A 22,348-nucleotide genomic window follows, 5' to 3' on the forward strand; every position below is an offset into this window, starting at 1 on the left:
TATAAATCAGAAATGTCAAATTTTTAAGGTATATAAAATATAAGCTGTAAAAGCCTGTAGATCACACATAATTTCCAACATGTGTATTGTATATTCTCTGTTTTCCTCCCCATCAAGCATAACTTACCGTATTTAGCATTTAAAATTTTTGTTGTTAGTTATTATGATATCATGTATTTGTATTTTTATAGTGATCAAAGATTACTAAACACTTCAAGCAGAAACAGGCATTTATTATCTGTCTAACCAGATGACATAAAGACAAAAAAGTGGGAAAAATAATGTTTTTCCTCTCAGTCTGTCCTATTTTTAAATTAATTTAACACACAATGAGGCAGAATATAAAATATCATTTAAGTTGTTTCTTCCTCTTCTTTTTTGCCACTTCCCTATTCGGGGTCGGTGAGTTTTATAGCCTTCTTCCAAGACTCATGCTCATGTCGTGTAAATTGGTCTCTCTAATGTCCGCTGATATCTGGTCCATGTACCAAGCCTTTGGCCTCTCCTTTGGTCATTTTCCATCCATGATCATTGCAAGAGCCATCCTACCAATATACCTCTCATGTTTCCACTGAACATGTCTGTACCATTGTAGTATAGCCTCCCTCAACTTGTGTTCAATTGAGGCATTCTGCATTAGGTACCTCACATCCTTTTTTCATTTCCTGTCAGAGTGTTGAACCATTTGATCATCTCAGCATCTTCATTTCTGTAGTGGAGAGCATACTGATTTCTTTTCTTGTGGCGGGACAACTCTCTATTCCATACTTTAGGATGGGTTAAATTACAGTTCTATATACTGTACCTTTTAACTTTATTGACATCTTTTTATCACAGACAACTGGGGTCAGCTCAAGCCACTTGCACCAAGCAATTTGGTATGATGCCAGGCATCACTCAGAAAGGCACTATTATCAGCAACTATTGATCCTAGGTATTTACATTATTTCAGTCTTCTAAGCTCTCTGCCTGTAATATCCTTTATGATGAGTACTCCCCCCTCAAGATATCAAAGCCTTAGTCTTACTGATGATCACTGTAAGTCCCGCTTGCCCAAAACTTTGTTGCCCACTTTTCAAAGTTGGTTTGCAAAGTCTCACAGTCTTCAGCACATATTTCTTAAGGGTACATCTACACTGCAAAAAACCCCTGCACAACAGCAGCTCAGAGTCTGGGTCAGCTGACTCAGGCTCAGAGGGTTCACACTGTGGGGCTACAAATAGCAGGGTAGATGTTCCCACTCAAGCTGGAGAAAGGGCTCTGAGGCCCTTCTGCCTTGTTGAGTTTCAGAGTGTGGGCTGCAACCCACTGTTGTTTTAAGCCCCGTAGTGCAATTTCAGTGGGCCAGAGTCAGTTGACCCAGGCTCTGAGACTTGCTGAGACACTTTTTTTTTTCAGTGTAGACATACTCTAAGTCTTCAGCAAATCACACATTCCAAGGTGGCTCCCTTCATATATTCTCACTTAACACACCCAGAACAACTGCAAACAAAACAGAGCTCTGGGCTGAGCCCTGATAAAGGCCAGTGTTTCCTGGAAAATCTTTGCTGTGAGCCCCATTTGATTTTGACTATAGTAATCACTCCATCATCCATATCCTGGATAAGACAGCCATGTCCCTCTGGCACATCTCCTTCACAAACTTCAACAAAGTAATCTCTTGGTACACAATTGTACGACTTCTCCAAATCCACAAGGACCATACCCAGTTACCTTCTCTTTTCTCTGAACTTTTCCATGAGGATTCAAAGAGCAAATATGACATCAATTGTACTCCGTCCCAGCATAAATCAATGCTGACCCTTCCAAATTCCACTGTTCCACACAGATGTTTTTCAATAATCTTCTCCTGTGCTTTCGTAGGATCTGATGTCATCTTAATTGGGCAATAATTACCGCACACTGCAGTATCTCCTTTATGTTTAAAAATGCGGACCACAAAGGTTTTATACCATTCATGCGACATTTTCTGTTTTTTAAGTATATCATTGAACAGAGTTGTAAAATACTTGATGCTTTCGTTTTCCAATAGCTTTAATATCCTCCAATACTTCATCCAGCCTAGGTGCTTTCTCCGTTTTCATTTTCCTAAGTGCCTCTACAATCTCTTCCTCTTTTATATAATCTATTAAGATCCTGTTCATTTAAGTTATTTAATTTCACAAATATTGAATATTAAGCATTATATAAATTTAGAATTACCTAATTATGGGAGAGTGCTTCTTCTACTGATGTCGTTAAGAAAACTCATTGACTTCAATGAGAGTTGGATCAGGACTTTAATGTATTTTCTGCTACTTCTGTGTCTATGACCAGTTTATGAATATTGGTACCTCTGAGCCCATGAATGGCTTTTTGAGCTCTTTCAGGATCTATGATAAAAACTAACTTATCAAGTTAATACAAAAATAGGCTTTTTATCTGCAATATAAAGATCAGTAGAACTGAAATTAGTGTCTTGTTGGTTAATAAGAAGTTTAAACCACTGTGATTATGAAATGATAAATGTACAAATCTAACTTTTGAAAGCCATATTTGTTGCTCTCTGATCCATATGCCCAGACAAGGGAGGAAAATATCAAGGGGGAAGTTATTCTTTTTTATCAATGCAAATTAATAATCCCAGAGGGGCTTATGATCCGTAAATCTTCATTGCCTTTGTTGAAACAGGCTTGTTAAATTTCAGTCCAAGCCACAGCTTAAGCTGAATAAAGCCTTTGAAGTAGCTCTTACTTGGACTGAAGCCACTGTGAACAATGCAAGAAATGTGGCTGCTGAGTAATAGGAGAAATTCCTTTCCCCTGTGGCAGAGTTAAACTCCCAAAGCAGCATTTCCAGTCTCCCTGTCAGCCTGAAGACCTGCATAGGAATCCAGCTCAAGTCTCATGCATGGCAGACCAATCTGTTTCCTAGCTGAATTTTGTTTTTTCTTCATTGGCCATATACACTGGTCTGTTTATATAAATAAGTGATTCGGAGGTAGGCTTCTGACATGGAATTTTTAAAATAATAATCACATTTATAAAACTTCAAGTTTAAAAGTTCTCAGTCACAGACTTTGGGTCAGCATTTCTATTATTACAATCAAACATATCTTTTATATATCAATGTCTGTTTGGGATTTGGGGAAAAATTGGTACAATAATTTGAAGATAATGGATGTAATTGCAATGTTAACATCAGCTAAAATTTTGAAGTGGCAGTATTAGATTTTAGGCAGTATTAAATGTGAGACATCTCTGTGAGGAGAAGGAGAGACTGTAGAAGAGTGGTAAACGAAAGTAAAATAGCCAGGGCTTGTAAGCCCCAAAGAGCTAAAACACTTATGAGTCTGAATGTCACAAAAAGATAACTTTACTGGACTATTCATGCCTGTAAAGGAGCGCTTCGTTGCTTGCGGTACAAATTCGCTGGAGACCACTCTTTCATAGACCAGTACCCTTTTATTTCCCAGTATTTTCCCACCACCATGTATATACAGCTATATACAATTCAATACCAGTCAGGTAGCCCCTTAGGGAACAGCTTGCTTTTCCAGCAGCTGGGAGCAACAGGCCCTCACTCCTCACTTTCCTGTTCCCCTCCTCCTACTTCCTTCCTGCTAGCTTTATAGGCCTTCCTCTCAGCAGGCTCACAGGTGATTCTCTTAGGCTCCTTTAACGAGCAGGTTCTGAGCTAACAGGGGCTGGTTCAGTGCCTCTTAAGCCAGCACCCTGTTACAGTGCCAAAGACACATTCAGAAATATAGGAATGTCTAATTTTAAAAAAGAATGTAACTTTCCAAAGATAGAGAGTTTTCAGCCTTACACATTATTCACATACTATTATTGAAAACAAGTGAAATTGTTCTACATTTCATGGGCATGGGCTAGTTCATATGCTTGCTGAAATAAACAATGCACAGGAGCCTCCTTCTATACATAATCAATAGGGATCTCTTTGCCTACTGGTGATATTCCACACATTTCAGCTAACTCAGCAAACTGAATGTAAAATGCAGGACCCAGGGACACTTGCTAGATAATTTTGGCTCCATAAAGCTATGAATTGATTACACTTATTCATAGATGTGGTTTTCCCATCTCTGCAGATGTAATATAAAAAATACCCTACTTTTAATAAACCATCCATGTATAATTCCATGTAAGTAATATAAGATGGACATACTCTTCATTTTATTTACTGTTTCTTAACACCAAGTGTGAAAGAAAAGACGCAATGGAAAATTGCATATAAAAGTTAGATTGGACTGCAGCATTGTGTGACATGTTTCTCAGCAAATGTAGGGGAACACATCGTGCTCTGATTTATCCACTGAGGTGGCATGTGACATCTGTAAAGCCAGTTTGTGACATGGTTTTTTAATTTCACAGAGAGACATTGCTACGAGCTATGAAATGCTTCTACCAGTACTGCAAAATATTCCAGTACATATTGATAAGGTCTGTAGTATTGCAGACACAAGTAATCTAATTTCTGATTGTGGCAGTGACAAATGGACATGAGCAAGGGAGGAAGTAATAGATCCCACCTCTGGCAATAGTGATGTAGCCTCTCAATCAGCTCCTTCCCAGAAAAGGAGAGATAGAAACAGGCCACGTCCATGCTTACTTTTAGTCCCTGAAGATCTGGGGTCAAGAAAGTTGCTTTGGATTCCATTGCCCCAGCACAAACAATGCGATGCAGAAGAGACAGTTTGCTAGACCTCATCTCTGTCCCTGCTTAACTGTTCAGTCATTTTGGCTAGCCCGTGGAGGGGTGCTATATTAAAAGCCGCAGCTGTCTTGCTGTGACCATGAGGAGGGTCATAAAAATTATCAGGGGGTCACAATTGTATTACAGTCTCAAGCAAAGAAAATATCACACTCTTACTGTATAAGGTCAAGTATCCTTTGATAATCTCTTAAACACACAAATAAATGATATATGTTTGTTGTTAGCACTGATACATTTTTAGCCTTACTTTTATAATAAATGAAGGGTGTCATGAACATTTTTGATTTTGGATACAGGTTTGACACCCTGAAAAGGATGAGGAAAAACTGGGATAGACAAAGATGTGGTGTAGAAAATTCAATAGGGGAACATGGGGCAACAAAGAGAGGATGGAAAGAGGCCACATACGAGGGATTGGAAGATTGGATTGGAGCCAAAATATATTTCCAGATTAGGGGAGTGGATCCAATGAACAACTCCTTGGAAGCGAGATAGTGGGGAGAGGGGAGGAGGGATATTAAATAATATAAATAAATACAAATTGCTTTGGTTTTGAGTAGAGAATGAACTTGAATTTCTTTTAGCAACTGGTATAGTTAACTATCATCAGCAATTGAATCTGTAGCCAAGAAAGAACTCAGAGGAAAACATACTCCAATCCCTCAAAAAAAAATGTAGATTCTTCAGGTGATGATCCCTATATGTATTCCACTTTAGATAGGCATGTGCTTGAGGCTGGAAGATTTTTGCTAGCAACATCTGTTTGTCCACACTTGTACCCTTCTCCTCCTCATGCTCTGAGCAGAGGGCATAAGGGACAGTGCAGACTAACTGCCTCTCCAGTTCCTTTCTACCACCTGTAGTCTGAGATGGAACCTCTTCAGCATCTGCAGCATTAGCAATCATTCTTCAAACTTGTAATTATGTATAAATAGTTTTTAGATAAATACATTTTAGACAGTTTTATAATTAGTGTAGTTTTAGTGGTTCAAAACTTCAGGGTCTTCCCTTAGAGGCATCTACTATGCCCAAGGATCCTGAGATTCAATCGGTCTGCCTTTGGGCCTTTCTGATCAGTGATGACCACTACAAATGACTCTGCTGTTGTCTCTGGAAAACCCACATCCCCTCGAAGTGGAGCATTTACGGATCCATTCCAAGCAGAATCTGCCAAGTCTATGATTATAGGCTATGGTCAGCTATTGACTAATCTATTTAAATTATTTGAGGGAGTCAATAAACATGTGGACAAGGGTGATTCAATGGATATAGTGTACTTGAACTTTCAGAAGGCCTTTGACAAAGTCCCTGACAAAAGACTCTTAAGCAAAATAGGCAGTCATGGATCAGTAACTGGTTAAAAGATAGAAAACAAAGGGTAGGAATAAATGGTCAGTTTTCAGAATGGAAAGAAGTAAATAGTGGTGTCTCCCAAGAGTCTACTGGAACAAGTGCTATTTAACATATTCATAACTAATCTGGAAAAAGGGGTAAACAGTGAGGTGGCAAAGCTTGCAGATGATACAAAATTATTCAAGATAGTTAAGTCCAAAGCAGACTCTGAAGAGTTACAAAGTGATGTCACAAAACTGTGTGATTGGGCAACAAAATGGCAGATGAAATTCAGTGTGGTAAATGCAAACTAATACATTTGGAAAACATAATCTCAATTATACATACAAAATGATCTAAATTAGCTATTTCCACTCTGGAAAGAGATATTGAAGTAAAAAAACTAACAATGTTAGGAACCATTAAGAGTGGGATAGATAACAAGACACAAAATATCATAATACCACTATGTAAACCTATGTACGCCCACCATCTTGAATACTGCATGCAGCTATGGTCACCCCATCTCAAAAAAGATACATTAGAACTGGAAAAGGTATGGGTATGCAACAGCTTCCATATGAGGAGAGATTAATAAGACTGGGACTATTCAGCTTGGAAAAGAGATGTCTAAGAGGTGGGGGGCATGATTGCAGTCTATATCATTACTGGTATGGAGAAAGTGAATAGGGAATTGTTATTTACCCCTTCCCATAACAAAAGAACCACAGGTCACCCAATTGAATTAATAGGCAGTAGGTTTAAAACAAACAAAAGGAAGTATTTCTTCATACAATGCACAGTCAACCTGTGGACCTCATTGCTGGGGGATGTTGCAAAGGGCAAAACTATAAATGGATTTAAAAAAGAATTAGAAAAGTTCATAGAAGATGCTCCAACAATGGCTGTTAGCCAAGATGGTCAGGGTTGCAACTATGTGGTCTGAATGTCCGTAAGCCTCTAGCTGCCAGATGCTGAGACTGGACAATAGGGGATGGATCACTTGAGGATTGCCCTGTTCTGTTCATTCCCTTTGAAGCATCTGGCATTGGCCACTGTTGAAAGACAGGATAATGAGCTAGTTGGACCATTGGTCTGCCCACTATGGGCATTCTTATGGTCTTATTGAGGCTCCATTCTGAACCTGGCCCATCAGCCCCTCCTCCATACATCAGACAAAGGCATTTAGAAGCACCCCTCTGAGTATACTGGTTTCTGGCTCCGAGGTTGATAAGAGAAAAGCAAAACACCTCTCCAAATAGGGACATAAAGAGAGTAGGAAACACTCTTACAAGAAGTGAGAGAAACCCCCCCTTTAGATCCTCATCCAAAAAGAGGACCTCTTCTCCATCAAGTTGAGTTAGACTCTGTGCCCCGGTACAGGAGTGTCAGGAGCTTACAATGAGTATGGTGTACTGTTCTCTTGGCTCCAAAGGGAAAGAGCATCCTGAAACCAATGTTAACCACAGGAGTGGGACTGTCCTTGGTACTGACAAGAGAAAAATGACAGCGAAGGCCTCCAATTTCATTAATACCAACACAGCATAAAAAGGGGTTATTGGTACTGAAGACTGGAACAGTAGCGACAGTTCTGTCACCACAGAAAGAAAGAAATCCAATCCATTCCTTTGCATCAGGAGATAAATACTCTGCACCTCAGGATGTTGCCATGTACATGGACCTAGGAATTCCTAGGAACTGATCCTTACCGGGGAGGTCCACACATCAGTGGATTAGGGCATGCATATGTATTGTCACCAGTACCATCTACCTGCAGGGGCATAATAAGGCCTCCCAGTACTAATGGGTGCTGTGGATTTGAAGCCTCCTCCTCCAACTTGGGATCAGTTGGAGAGTGTCACCTCTCCCATCAAGGTAAGGAGTCAGACCACACAGAGGATCCAGTGTCATGGGCACTGTCCCTCTCACCTATGAAGGACTATGCACCTCAGGACCTATGGACCTTTCTCCATGGGAACAGCCCAATTTCAATTTCACCCCTCACACTGGCCTTATTGAGTTCTAGGGGCTCCATACATGCAACATCCCAAATCCTTATGATCCCACTTGGAATCTAGACTATCCTCCTTTCTCTGAGAAGATCCTACACCTCCACAAGATCTAACAGAGGAAGAGGAGGAGCCAGATCAGGTGGAATCACCAGCTCCACCAGGGTTGTCATCTTCATCCCCATAGAAGGCAGTTGCACCAGCCTTGCCATCACCGCCTGATGACTACTGGTGATTTCAAGATCTACTGATCTACACTCAAAATCCTTCTGGAGGAAGTGTAGGACACTCCCCTGATAAACTATTGGACATTCTCCAGACCACTGGTCCCAGTAAAGTGGCACTTCCCTAATTCACTAGTCATCCCAGCTATCACTGAAAAAAGCAGAGAATAGCAACCTAGATCTGCACCTTCTGAAAAGAATGCTAAATGCTTAGACCTCTTTGAGAGAGAGTCTTTGACTTTGGCAGGCTTGTACTTCCAGAGTGAACTATGAAGCCTTAATGTTATAATATGATTTTATTAATTATATTAAGTTTACAGAATTCACTAACAAATGCCTTCAAGAGGGTCAGCTGCAATGCCAAGCTCTCACAGAAGAGGATAAAGTGCTAGCCCGATTGGCTCTCCAGTCCTCAGTCAATGCAGCAGATACAGCTTCCTGCTCAATGGTGATTGCTATAGTCATGTGTCAGGCATCATGGCTCTAGTCCTCCAAGTTTCCCAAAAAAGTCCAATCCACAGTGGAGGATCTGCCCTTGGAAGGAAACAATTTGTTTAGTGAAAAGACATATGAGTCACTGCATTCCCTAAAGGACTCAAGGGCCACCTTCCACTTGGTGGGCATCTGTACTCTAGCACCATAGATAAAATACCAGAAATTTGAGCCCAGCATACAACAACTAGCCCCTCAATCCATGTACTATCAAATGGTTTACAAGCTGCCCCAGAAGCAGCAAAGTGCAGTGTAACAAACATAATGTCCCCCCGATCCTCCTTTCAACCCCAGCCATCCACCAGGAAACACTTTTGACAGGACATTGAGAGCTACAGATCAGTCGCTCTGCCACATCTATTTGTTTGGGACTCCAGAACTCAGTTTGGGGGATGCTTAACTTGCTTTTCCCTGACCTGTCTCCTTATAATGACATAAATGGGTCCTGGAAATAAACACCTCTAATTACACCACAGAGTTCCTCTCCCTTCCCTCCCCAAACCTCCCCTCTGTGTCTCCCTTTAAGGGTTCCTTTCACAAGAGGATGCTCAGGCAAGAAGTAAACTCCACCTGGGAGCCATAGAACTGGTAGCTCCTCAGCACAAGGCAAAGTATTTTATTTTAAATACTTCCTTGTCTCCCAGAAGAAAGGAGAATGGAGACCCATTTTGGATTTCAGATGGTTGGATGTCTACATCTGTGGCTTGAAGTTCAGGATCATCACCTTGGCCTCCATAACTCCCTCACTAGACAAGGACAGTTGGTTCATAACTCCTGACTTAAAGAACACTTATTTCCATACAGATACAGACATCCAGCCTGCACACAGGAGATTCCTGAGATTCACTGTGGGTCAGGGCCACTACCAATACAAAGTGTTCCTTTTGGGCAAAGATTCTATTGGTAGTGGCAGCCCATCTCTGCCACCATGACTTGTCAGTTTTTCTCTATCTAGATGATTGCTTATGCACAAAGAAATCTCATCAAGAAGTATGGGTGACAACCTTACACGTACTCAATTTCGTACGTTCCTTGGGGCTTTGAGTAAACATAGACAAGTGCATTTAATTCCCACACAGACTGTAGACTTCATGGATGTGACCCTGGACTCTATCAATACCAAAGCAGAACAGATTTCCAACTATGGAGGATCTCATCACTCAACTTTATCTGAGCCTCCAGATGACAGTTCAAACCTGTCTTATAGCCTCACGTACTTGTACTTATGTGACATCCTTCATGAAACTCCATCTTTGATGTCTTCAGGCTTGGTTACAGACAATTTATGTGCCAAACAAGCACAGTCCGGATAAAGTAATCTTGCTATTCCACAGAGTTCAGGCTTCTCTCTCCTGGTAGGAGAACAAAGAAATAGTTTGTATTGGGGTTCCCTTTGTCCTTTCCCCACCCAAATAAAGACTGAGCATAGATGTCTCTGGTTCCCCACTGTAGTTCAATCTGGATGAATGTATAGCACAAGTTATATACAACATCCAGGAATCCCAGTTATACATAAACCTCCTGGAGCTACAGGCAGGACTTGAGGCATGCAAAGAATTCCAACTGTTCATTCAGACCTTACGTGTCCAAGTCATGTTAAACAAGATCACCAGCAGCATATTACATCTGTAAACAAGGAGGAGAAAGGTCCATCCCTTTTTGCATAGAAGCAATCAATCTGTGGAACTTGTATATCCATCACCCAATTACCCTGTCAGCAGAACATCACCAATGATTACGATGTTAGTTTATATTCTCTATATCTTTAGGGACCATGAATGGTAGTAAAGAACATATTTCATCAGTGGGGGTCCCCATCTTCAGATCTCTTTGTGTCTCAAGAAGAAATGCTCAGTGTACTGCTCCAGGGCTGCACAAGTCACGGCTCCAGAAGGGATGCATTTCTAGTTCAGTGGCCAGGGCCACCAATCCCTTTCTTATCTCGAATTCTGAGTAAGATTAAGCAAGAAGAAGCATCAGTGATCTTGATTGCTCTTAAATGGCCCAAATAATTCTGGTTCCCCAGCATACTCCAGATTTCAGCACATCCATGCATGTGTGTCCAACTTTTCCTGGAGCTGTTGACTCAGAACATAGGCAAGATCAAACACCCTAATCCACCATCCCTACACCTAACAGCCTGATAGCTGGATGGATGATGAGCCTGGAAAACTCACGCTCAAAGATGATAGAAGCTATCCTTAGCAATCTAGGGAGGATTCCACAAGGAAGTGCTATGCAGCAAAGTGGAAGAGCTTTTCTATCTGAGGCCAACATTGCCAGATAATCCCAGAGAGTGCTTGACATCCCTGACATTTTAGACTACATTCTCACCTTAAAAACTTAAGGACTATCTTTTGGCTCCTTGCGAGTGCACTTAGCCACATCCAGCAGAAAACTGCTTGGTCTTTAGCCATCCTATTACAGTATGGTTTCTAAAAGATCTCATCAGAATCTCTTCTTTGATAACTACACCATTATGGAATCTCAGTCTAGTTCTATTAGCATTATTTGCTCCATTTGAGCCCTTAGCCTCATGCTCCTTAGCCCTCCTGTCTATGAAGGTTGCCTTTTTGATTGCCATCAGCTCAACGAGAAGAGTAGGTGAACTGGAGGTCCTTATGACTGATCCATTTTACACTGTCTTCCATAGTGAGAAAGTTTCCCAGAGATTTTACCCAAGATTTCAGATGGATTTCAGGCTGCCTCCTACTGTTAAAAGTTAACCCCCTCCTCTACAATATGTGAGAGCCCACTGAACTAGAGCCCAGACTGCATCAGTAGCCTGATTTTAAGATATCCCTCTCCTGGATATCAGCAAAGTAGATACATGGGGCTCTGTTCACACTTTTGCAAGACAGTATGCGCATGTGCATGCTTCTACAACTGATGCACCCTTTGGCAAAGCAGTCCTCCGATCCTCACACCCTCCTCCTTAATGAATACTGATGAGTCACTCAGAATAGTGTACCTATTACTCTTGGAGGAATTCTGTGCCAAAAAATAAAAATTCTGTGCCCAATATTTTAAAATTCTGCATATTTTATTTTTCAAAATAACACTATATAATCACGCTAGTTTCAATTATTTTGGTAATTTATTTCAAAATACATGTCAGCAGTTATGTCTAAAAATACAGACAACAACAAAAAATACCCCAGGAGTCGAGAGTTAAAGAAACCACAATGACAAGCCCAGTTCCTGTTTCTCTGTCCTCTTCCCCCCACCCTCCAGAGCTCAGCGGTGGGGCACCCTCTCCAGCCCAGACACGTGCATCCCCTCCCACCAGAGCCCAGCTGTGGGGCACCCTCCAGCCCAGATACCTATACCCCCTCTCTCCAGAGCCCAACAGCAGCCCCCCCCAGCCCAGATACCCATATCTCCTCCCCCTGCAGAGCCAAGCTATGGGGTGCCTCCCAGCCCAGACACCCTCTCCCCTACCCCAGAACCCAGCTGCAGAGTTTCCTCCCCCATCCCAGAAACCCATGCCCGCTACCCCCAAAGTCTAGGGATCCAGAGGGAGAAACAGCCTGTTGCTGCATCCTGTATGGAGTTTCCTGCACACCACCTCCTTCAGTGCATTCTGGGAACTGCAGCTGCTCGGAACCCCCCAGCACGGTCCCCCTTCCCCCAGCAGTGTCTTCTATTTGTGAACTGGAGAGTCAAGCTCTGCTGGGTCCAGCGGCCCCTAGTGGCAGCCAGCAGTTCTTCAGCTCCAGTCTTGGGGAGAGAGGGGAAGGAAATTCTGCACAGAACATTAATTCTGCAGTGGTACAGAATTCCTCCAGGAGTAACACACCATTCAAAGAAGAAACATTTCTTACCTTCTACAATAACTGGAGTTCTTCAAGATGTGTGGTCTCTAACTGTGTTCCACTACCCGTCCTCCTTCCTTTCTGCTGTGGAGCCTTGCCCTAGGACTTTGTGGGGTAATAAGGTAACTGGAGAGGTGGTCAGTCCACGCCACCCATTGTGTTCCTAGTTCAGAGCACAAGAAGGAGAAGGGTGCAGGTGCAGACTGCTAGCATAAATCTTCTGATCTCAGGTGCATGGAGCACATGCACATTGTGACAAAGTTCCTCCTCTACCTTGGTGGGTCCTACGCTTATTGGCAGATTTGCTCACCTCAGTGATCTTCCCCACAGACTGGATCAACTCCTCCTGTGTTGGATCAGGAGTTGGGAGGTTTGGGGGGAACCCAGGCCCGCCCTCTACTCCGGGTTCCAGCCCAGGGCCCTGTGGATTGCAGCTGTCTATAGTGCCTCTTGTAACAGCTGCATGACAGCTACAACTCCCTGGGCTACTTCCCCATGGCCTCCTCCAAACACCTTCTTTATCCTCACCACAGGACCTTCCTCCTGGTGTCTGATAACGCTTGTACTCCTTAGTCCTCCAGCAGCACACCCTCTCACTCTCAGCTCCTGGTGCCTCTTGCTCCCAGCTCCTCACACACACTTCCTCTCCTTTGGCTCCTCCCCGCCTGACTGGAGTGAGCTCTTTTTTAAACCCAGGTGCCCTGATTAGCCTGCCTTGATTGGCTGCAGGTGATCTAATCAGCCTGTCTGCCCTAATTGATTCTAGCAGGTTCCTGATTACTCTAGTGCAGCCCCTGCTCTGGTCACTCAGGAAACAGAAAACTACTCATCCAGTGACCAGTATATTTGCCCTCTACCAGACTCCTGTACCCCACTGGTCTGGGTCTGTCACAGCATACAGATCGAGACGCCTTTTGAAGAATTCCACTTGCTTTACAAAGTAAGTAACTTTTCTATCCCCTTCAGAACTTCTGCGTTCTCTTGCCCTTTTTGAAAGAGTGGGAGGAACTATATTAAATTGAAGCCATGAAAAAGAAAGTAAATATAAGGTTGCCCATGTAATCTTAATTTGGCCTCTTTGCCCATATGGATTAATATAGTCTTGCCCAGCTTTGCACAGGAAGTCTGTGTCAGAACCAGAAATGGAACCCAGCTTTACTGGATTGCAGGGCAGTGCCTTAAACACAAAATAAATACTTTTTTTCCCTTGATCCCCTCTGTTTCATTCACAGTCCATCATGTGCACTGAATGAATGAGGGAGTGGTTCTGTAGAACAAATCATGTATCATATGTAGGGCTCCGTGTCTGTCACAGCGGTTACAGAAGTCAGATTCCGTGACATTCCACAACCTCTATGACTTCTCCAGGGGTCAGTGTGGTTGACCCAAGGGCTGGCCAAGCAGCTGGCTTCGGGGCCAGATACTGGAGTGGCCCTGGGGGCAGCCACACCAGCTGCTGCTCCACTCCTGGGCAGCGGTCCCTGGCCAGCCAGCCAGAGTACACGTGATCCGCGGTCCCGGATATTGGCTGCCGCAGTCCACAGCCCCGGGCAGCAGTTCCCGGCTCGCAGGAGCAGCTGCGGTCTGTGGCCCTGGGCAGCAGTCTCCAGCCCGCTGGCCGGAGTGTCCACCTCCCCGGCAGCTGTCCCCAGCCAGCCAGCTGGAGCAGCTGCAGTCTGTGACCCCCGGCAGCTGGAGCAGCTAGCCCCAGGTGCCCCCTCCCCAGCAGCGGCCCTCCCACACATGCCCTCCATCAGCAGTCCCCCCACACACACATATGGTGTGCCCCTCCCCATTTAAACACGGGTATTTTTAGTATAAGTCATGGACAGGTCACGGGCGTTTATTGCCCGTGACCTGTCCATGACTTTTATTAAAAATACCGGTGACTAAATCATAGCCTTAATCATATGGTAGATGTACATGGGGACCAAATGAAAGTTGTATGCATAACCTTCATTTAGAAATTTACTAATTTTTGAGAAATTCACTATTCATCCTTAATCCTCAGTAATGTGGTTTTTAAGAAAGCAAACTGAAAATCAATCACTGTGCCATATTGATCCCAGTCACCATCAGAGATGGCCTCATCACTGGACTAAGTTAACTTGAGTGGATCGTGGGATCTCAGGGCCTCTTGTGCTCGTGACAGACACTCTTTGGCAAGTGGTTCTCCAGAGTCAATGATGCTAATTCCTTGGCACCATCTCAGTCAATCCAGATGGAACCAGGAATGTTGTACCAGGCATGGAGCTACTTTGGCAAGCAGATCTTCTAAATCAGTGCTGGACTTTCACAGTACCAGACTTAGGCAACTGGGCCTGTTTTCCTGTGTCTGTTAAATAGGTTTCTATTAGCATAAAACATTCTTTGACAAAAGTGGAACGAATGCCCTGTTCAATCCACCTTCTGTGCAGTTCTGACTTCTTAGTAGTTATCTGACATACTTTTAAGTCTATTTGCATTTTATGAACATTTTACCCTCAGTGTACCTTGAAATTAATTATTGCATTAGCCTTAGCTCTGCAGCCAAGGGTCAGAAAAAAAAATATGCCAGCCAGTCATTCTTCATGATAGAGCAAATATTTAAATATCAATGGCAACATAAAATGCATTTTGTCATTTATTTTTTGCTCTATTTTTGTAATATAAATGCTATTTTATTAAATTAAAAAGTCCAGTAATGCATGAGACCATTTTTCATTACTACACCTCTACCTTGATATAACGCTGTTGTCGGGAGCCAAAAAATCTTACCACGTTATAGGTGAAACTGCATTATATCAAACTTGCTTTGATCCACCGGAGTGCGCAGCCCCGCCCCCCGTACCTCCCAGACTGCTTTACCATGTTACATCCAAATTCATGTTATATCGGGTCACGTTATATCGGGGTAGAGGTGTACTTTCTTATGGACTCTTACATAAATCCATTCTGTACAGAGTAGAAGGGTGAGATTTAGACCTAACAAGTGAAACATGTAATGGGAAAATACATATTGTAGCTTATATTTCACTGTGTTAAATATAGGTGAAATTTAAATTTCTGGCTTATCAGTATAACTTATATTATGGCCGAAAGGTCACAAGGATGTCAGGGAGAAAAATGCAAATGACACAAGAAGGGCAAAAGTCAAGGAAAAGTCCTATCTTAGGCATTGTTTGATAGTTTCATATAATTTCCTCATTTTAGTTTAAATATCTAGAACTGTGCTTATGTTGTGATTACGGTCTTCATATCTGTTCACTATTATTGCCAGTCCAGGAATTTACCTATTTTATCATCATTATTACAAAATATTTATATTGCACTATAAATGTATATGTTTTAACAAACAAACTCTCCTTGCCCTGAAAAGATTAAAAGCTACAAGACAAACTCAAAACTCTTTACAGCACTTTTAGGAGTCTGAGAGTGAGGAGATTGACTATGAGAATAAGATATGAGGGATAACCGTAGGAGATGGGTTTTAAAAGAGAATTTGAAGGAGAGTGGATACTTGGCCAAAGAAGACAGGAACTAGATAGGTGGGTGGAACCATGAAGGAAGAGTGAGAGCCAAGTGCAAGGAAGAATATTAAACCAAATTAACCCTTTGTATAGATATTTTTAAATTAACCTTGGGAAATGAGAAACATCATCAGTCTTCTTTGTTCACTAGTTGACTTTCTGTCGGTATGGTATTGTCCCTGAGTTTCTGCTCTCTACTATTCTACCATCCAGCCAAACATTTAATATGACAGTTGTTATTATCACATTCACCCACAAATCCCAAAGGGCTGGATTCTGTTCCACTTGGACTTAGTGGCAAAACTCTCACTGATTTAGTGGGGCAGAAGATATCAAGAGTAATAGATTTGTTTTTAATCATGAAAATCACACAGTACGTGTCTCTCATGACAGCAGTGACAAAAATGTAGCCGTAATCATTGTGAGTTTATTTTATTCATAAGAAGTACAATATGCTTCCCTGCATTGCTAAGTTAACATTATTCTGGTGCTCCTAAAGCACAATTACAGGCAGTAGCAAGAAAAACATAACTTAATTCATAATGCCATTTAAATTTAATGTTTATTGCAGTATCTGTTAACAGGCATGAGGGAAAATATAACTTGATTGCCATTAATCATCTTTGCTTTCATTATGTGGTTATAAAGACAGTTTTTCTTCTTTTATCTCGATTTAATTTAAATACAGTAGTGTCATTTCTATTAAGAGAGATATTATTCTATAAGAACATAAGAACATAAGAAAGGCCGTACCGGGTCAGACCAAAGGTCCATCTAGCCCAGTATCTGTCTACCGACAGTGGCCAATGCCAGGTGCCCCAGAGGGAGTGAACCTAACAGGCAATGATCAAGTGATCTCTCTCCTGCCATCCATCTCCATCCTCTGACGAACAGAGGCTAGGGACACCATTCTTACCCATCCTGGCTAGTAGTCATTTATGGACTTAGCCACCATGAATTTATCCAGTCCCCTTTTAAACATTGTTATAGTCCTAGCCTTCACAACTCCTCAGGTAAGGAGTTCCACAAGTTGACTGTGCGCTGCATGAAGAAGAACTTCCTTTTATTTGTTTTAAACCTGCTGCCTATTAATTTCATTTGGTGACCCCTAGTTCTTGTATTATGGGAATAAGTAAATAACTTTTCCTTATCCACTTTCTCAACATAGCTCATGATTTTATATACCTCTATCATATCCCCCCTTAGTCTTCTCTTTTCCAAGCTGAAGAGTCCTAGCCTCTTTAATCTTTCCTCGTATGGGACCCTCTCTAAACCCCTAATCATTTTAGTTGCCCTTTTCTGAACCTTTTCTAGTGCTAGAATATCTTTTTTGAGGTGAGGAGACCACATCTGTACACAGTATTCGAGATGTGGGCGTACCATGGATTTATATAAGGGCAATAATATATTCTCAGTCTTATTGTCTATCCCCTTTTTAATGATTCCTAACATCCTGTTTGCTTTTTTGACCGCCTCTGCACACTGCGTGGACATCTTCAGAGAACTATCCACGATGACACCAAGATCTTTTTCCTGACTCGTTGTAGCTAAATTAGCCCCCATCATGCTGTATGTATAGTTGGGGTTATTTTTTCCAATGTGCATTACTTTACATTTATCCACATTAAATTTCATTTGCCATTTTGTTGCCCAATCACTTAGTTTTGTGAGATCTTTTTGAAGTTCTTCACAATCTGCTTTGGTCTTAACTATCTTGAGTAGTTTAGTATCATCTGCAAACTTGGCCACCTCACTGTTTACCCCTTTCTCCAGATCATTTATGAATAAATTGGATAGGATTGGTCCGAGGACTGACCCTTGGGGAATACCACTAGTTACCCCTCTCCATTCTGAGAATTTACCATTAATTCCTACCCTTTGTTCCCTGTCCTTTAACCAGTTTTCAATCCATGAAAGGACCTTCCATTTTATCCCATGACAGCTTAATTTACGTAAGAGCCTTTGGTGAGGGACCTTGTCAAAGGCTTTCTGGAAATCTAAGTACACTATGTCCACCGGATCCCCCTTGTCCACATGTTTGTTGACCCCTTCAAAGAACTCTAATAGATTAGTAAGACATGATTTCCCTTTACAGAAACCATGTTGACTATTGCTCAAGAGTTTGTTTTTCTATGTGTCTGACAATTTTATTCTTTACTATTGTTTCAACTAATTTGCCCGGTACCGACATTAGACTTACCGGTCTGTAATTGCCAGGATCACCCCTAGAGCCATTTTTAAATATTGGCGTTACATTAGCTAACTTCCAGTCACTGGGTACCGAAGCCGATTTAAAGGACAGGTTACAAACCTTAGTTAATAGTTCCGCAACTTCACATTTGAGTTCTTTCAGAACTTTTGGGTGAACGCCATCTGGTCCCGGTGACTTGTTAATGTTGAGTTTATCAATTAATTCCAAAACCTCCTCTAGTGACACTTCAATCTGTGACAGTTCCTCAGATTTGTCACCTACAAAAGCCAGCTCAGGTTTGGGAATCTCCCTAACATCCTCAGCCGTGAAGACTGAAGCAAAGAATCCATTTAGTTTCTCCGCAATGACTTTATCGTCTTTAAGCGCTCCTTTTATATTTATGGTGTATAGGCCAAAATCTGCCCTCAGATGCTTGCATGTGGCTCCCGTTGGATTTCTGGATATGAGCAAGAGCCACATTCACTTGTATGGGGTCAGAATGCTGTTTTCCTTCAGTCTATTCCTAGAGCATGTGGCAGATCTTTTCAATACCATGTTCATGCTCTGTATATTATTTTGTCATCACAACATTTCGGATGTTGCTGTGTACCAGAACCTATGTGCATCATTAATTCTAAAAATACTGCCTCCTTTTCCTCATCTACATCCTTAGAATGTATGGAGATGTGTTAGAGTGTACCAGACTACTGACTCAGCAACTGTGTCCCAATGCACCACTCACAACATACTTTTACACTTATTAAAGATTCATTATAGTGAGGCTTCCCTTCTGTCAGTCTTTTAAAGTCAGCATACCAGGCACCTAAGGGCAAGTTAGAAGTTTGGCCATTAGTTTCTGACCGAGACCAATGCAGGTTCGAGTGAAATATTTGAGTGAGAGAGGAAAATCAAGATGTGACAAATTGAAATTTCAAACCACGTGGCAGTTTATTAACAAGGGTAAATTGCAACTTGGGCTGGGGAGGAGCGATTTTACCAGCCAACAATATTATCAGAACAGGAATACACACACAACTCGAATCAAGAGAAAAACAAGTCACCAATCAAAAAATATCACCAGAGCAGCAATATACACAACTTGAAACAGTCTATTTACATCCAACAACAAGAAACTAAACAATCTGTGATTAACCGCTCACTAAAATCTGGAATGGACACGCAAACTGAAATACACCAGCTAACTACAATGGCAATTAATACAGCAATATGGCTCTCATATACTATGTACACATCCTTGCATCAAATAAGGAAAGGGAAAAGGGAAAGAAGCTAAACCAACAGAATATTTACAGAAATTAAAGCACATACCACACTCCAGGTGCAGCTGACCAGCAGTACAGACACCAAGTGCATGATGAATTGGGGAGGGGGGGTGGTAATCCAAAAATGACACGACACGAGCCGGCAAAATCCGGAGGAGACCCTGGCTGAAAGGGTGATCAGGCCTTTCAGCTAACACGTGGATACTCCTGCCGTTTTTTGGCACGGGACATAGTTTTATTCGAAGACCCTTACTCGTGTCAGCATCTGATTGGTCCCCAGCTCCTACGCCAACCGGGTTCCAAGCTGGTGCCCTCTACGTCAACAGGTACTGCACCCGGCACACTAAGTTTATGCACACGACACGCTGGTATTGTAGCACACGGTACCAACGTGACCTACAATTGACCAGACAGAAGGTTTGAGAATAGGCTCATGGCACTATAATGTTGCACACCGCACCTTAGGGTAGCACACGGCACCACGGTATTGCACACGACACCAGTGTGACCCTTTGACCGACAATTGGCCATACAGACGCCATGTTTGAGCACAGGGTTGCGACAGTTTCTCAAGTGCTTGGGCAAGAGTATAGGTACCTCTTGAGCCTTAGGAGGTCCCAGAAACTGGAGGTACTGACAAAGTACATAGCTCCCTCTAGGTTTCCTTAGGACAATGGTTTCCACGCCTTTTGGTAAGACAACTCACCGACTGCATTTCATCTATTTTGGCAAACCACCTAGAGTCTAAATTTGTGAGCAGGCCCCCAAATCCTAGGCCAGCATCCTTTTCTTTCACCTTCTCTACTTAATCCTGCTCCTCACCGTGCCAAGGGGGGCACTGACCACCCATAGCAGCACCCTCCACCTTGGTATCACAATCCTAATCCTGGCCCAGTGCGGAAGCACGGCAGGGGTTGGAGAGCAAGCCTGTCCTAAACACACCCCACAGGGGTGGCTCCTGCCATGGGGCTATGCCTGGCTCCCTACTCCATTTGCACTTGGAACACATGGTCACTGCACTGCTCAGGTTTGTTCCAGCCACACCTCATTATGACCTGGGTGGCGCTGTGACCCCATGCAAAGGTTACAACGCCCAGAGCAGGGAGCTGGGCCCAGTCCTGTGGAACAGGAACTACCACTGAAGAGTGAATGTGGTATGGGCTTGGCTCTCCAACACTCCTTCCTCTTAAGGATTCCCTATTCACCGGGCCTACCTCCCATGTAGAACTTTCCTGCAACCTTGTGGCTTGGGACCTACTGTTTGGGAAACTCTGCCTTAGGAGGCTTGTTGGTGCCTTAGGAGGTCTGAAAGCGGGAGTCCAATTCCTTCAGGCCTGCGTGTGTGTGTATGTATGTATGTGTCTATTGGGTGCCCTGGAGTAAAGTAAATGAGCCATTGGTGAAATATATAATTAAATAATACCATAGGCTTATTTCAAGGTGAGGACAGGCTGGTAGAGAAGGGAATGATTGTGGCATGTTCACCACCTTTTAGGGCTCTTGGGAGAGTCCTGAATATATAAAATGTTAATAAGCGAACGGCATTTAGGATCTTTCATTTAAATTATGCCAAAATCGAAGAGTGTTGGACATTAGTGACTTGAGACATGAATCCTAAATACAATTTTTCTCTGTTATGGATAACCATTATTGGTAATAATTTTTAGGTAATGTTTATTGTGGAAAGATCTTCTGACTATGCTTCATACAAAATGTAAAGCATAATACAATATTACCATTTCAACACTGCACAGTATTAATATTTTATTTGTGTTTCATCTGTCCCAGGCTGTCATTGTCAGTGGCACTGAAAGTAAAATGGTCAATGCAATATACAGTCCTTCCACAGAAGGATGGAATAAGACATAATTGGCAGTCAGAAAGTTAAAAGAGACTTGAGAAGATTTCAAGGAATTTAAAAATTTAATCTGTCAAGGAGCATACCCACTTACAGTTTGAAGAAGGCTTGTATTCAAATTATGATTTAACACAAGTTTGTAGGAGGTGTTTTTTGCAAATAACACTGCTACCTTTCTGTGTTTTTCCAGTGGAGCAAATTGACTTTTCACGGGCCCCGGTCATGCTTTCAGGAACAATGCATGTCCTGCAAGCACTGCTTGTGGATAGTGGACTCTCCCCAACACATCTGTGGCAATCCCAGAAATAGTAGCATTTAGATACTGTGGTGACCAACACTCTAGAAATTAAATTAAGTTAGATTAGATTACATTAGCTAGATAGGACAGGTAGCAACTCAGGAGTACTTCAGGAATTTAGGTCTCAATTCAGCAAAGCACTTAAGCATTTGCTTAACTTTAAATCAGAAGGACTTAAGCATGTTTAAAGTTATGGAAATGCTGGAGTGCTTTGCCGAACAGGGATGAGATTACTCACATGTTAAACTTCCTTGCTGTTTTGGGGCCCTAGTTTCCTCTGCGTTTCCTTGTAACTCCCATTAACTTGTGACTTGTATCTGTGCTGAAGAAAAGCCCTTAAAGACTTATAGGGCCAGATTTAGGGGCAGGCAACCCAGGCAGCTGCCTGGGGTGCCAGGCTTGGGAGGGCGCTGGGCTCAAGGTGCTGTTTTTGTTGTTAGAGACTAAAGGGAAAATAGACTGTTTGAAGTAAAATGTTTCAGGTATTCCATATGTAGATTCATTTTTCACTAAACCTCCTAGAATGTTGTGGACATTTGTAGTATCTTGTGGAACCTTCCAGGCTTTCTTAGAACTACATTTTCCTTCAACCTCCTAGAATAGTGTCAGCCATGCCCTTGT

General features: G+C 42.3%; 1 protein-coding gene across 1 annotated transcript in view; it reads left to right on the plus strand.

Annotated features, from left to right (window-relative positions):
- TENM3 (teneurin transmembrane protein 3) overlaps positions 1 to 22,348 on the plus strand; it is a 2,204,264-nt gene that overhangs the window by 2,029,464 nt on the left and 152,452 nt on the right. The gene's annotated exons all lie outside the window — the stretch shown is intronic.

This window comes from Mauremys reevesii, linkage group 5 (assembly GCF_016161935.1).
Source record: "Mauremys reevesii isolate NIE-2019 linkage group 5, ASM1616193v1, whole genome shotgun sequence".
In the NCBI taxonomy this organism is placed as follows: Eukaryota; Metazoa; Chordata; order Testudines; family Geoemydidae; genus Mauremys; species Mauremys reevesii.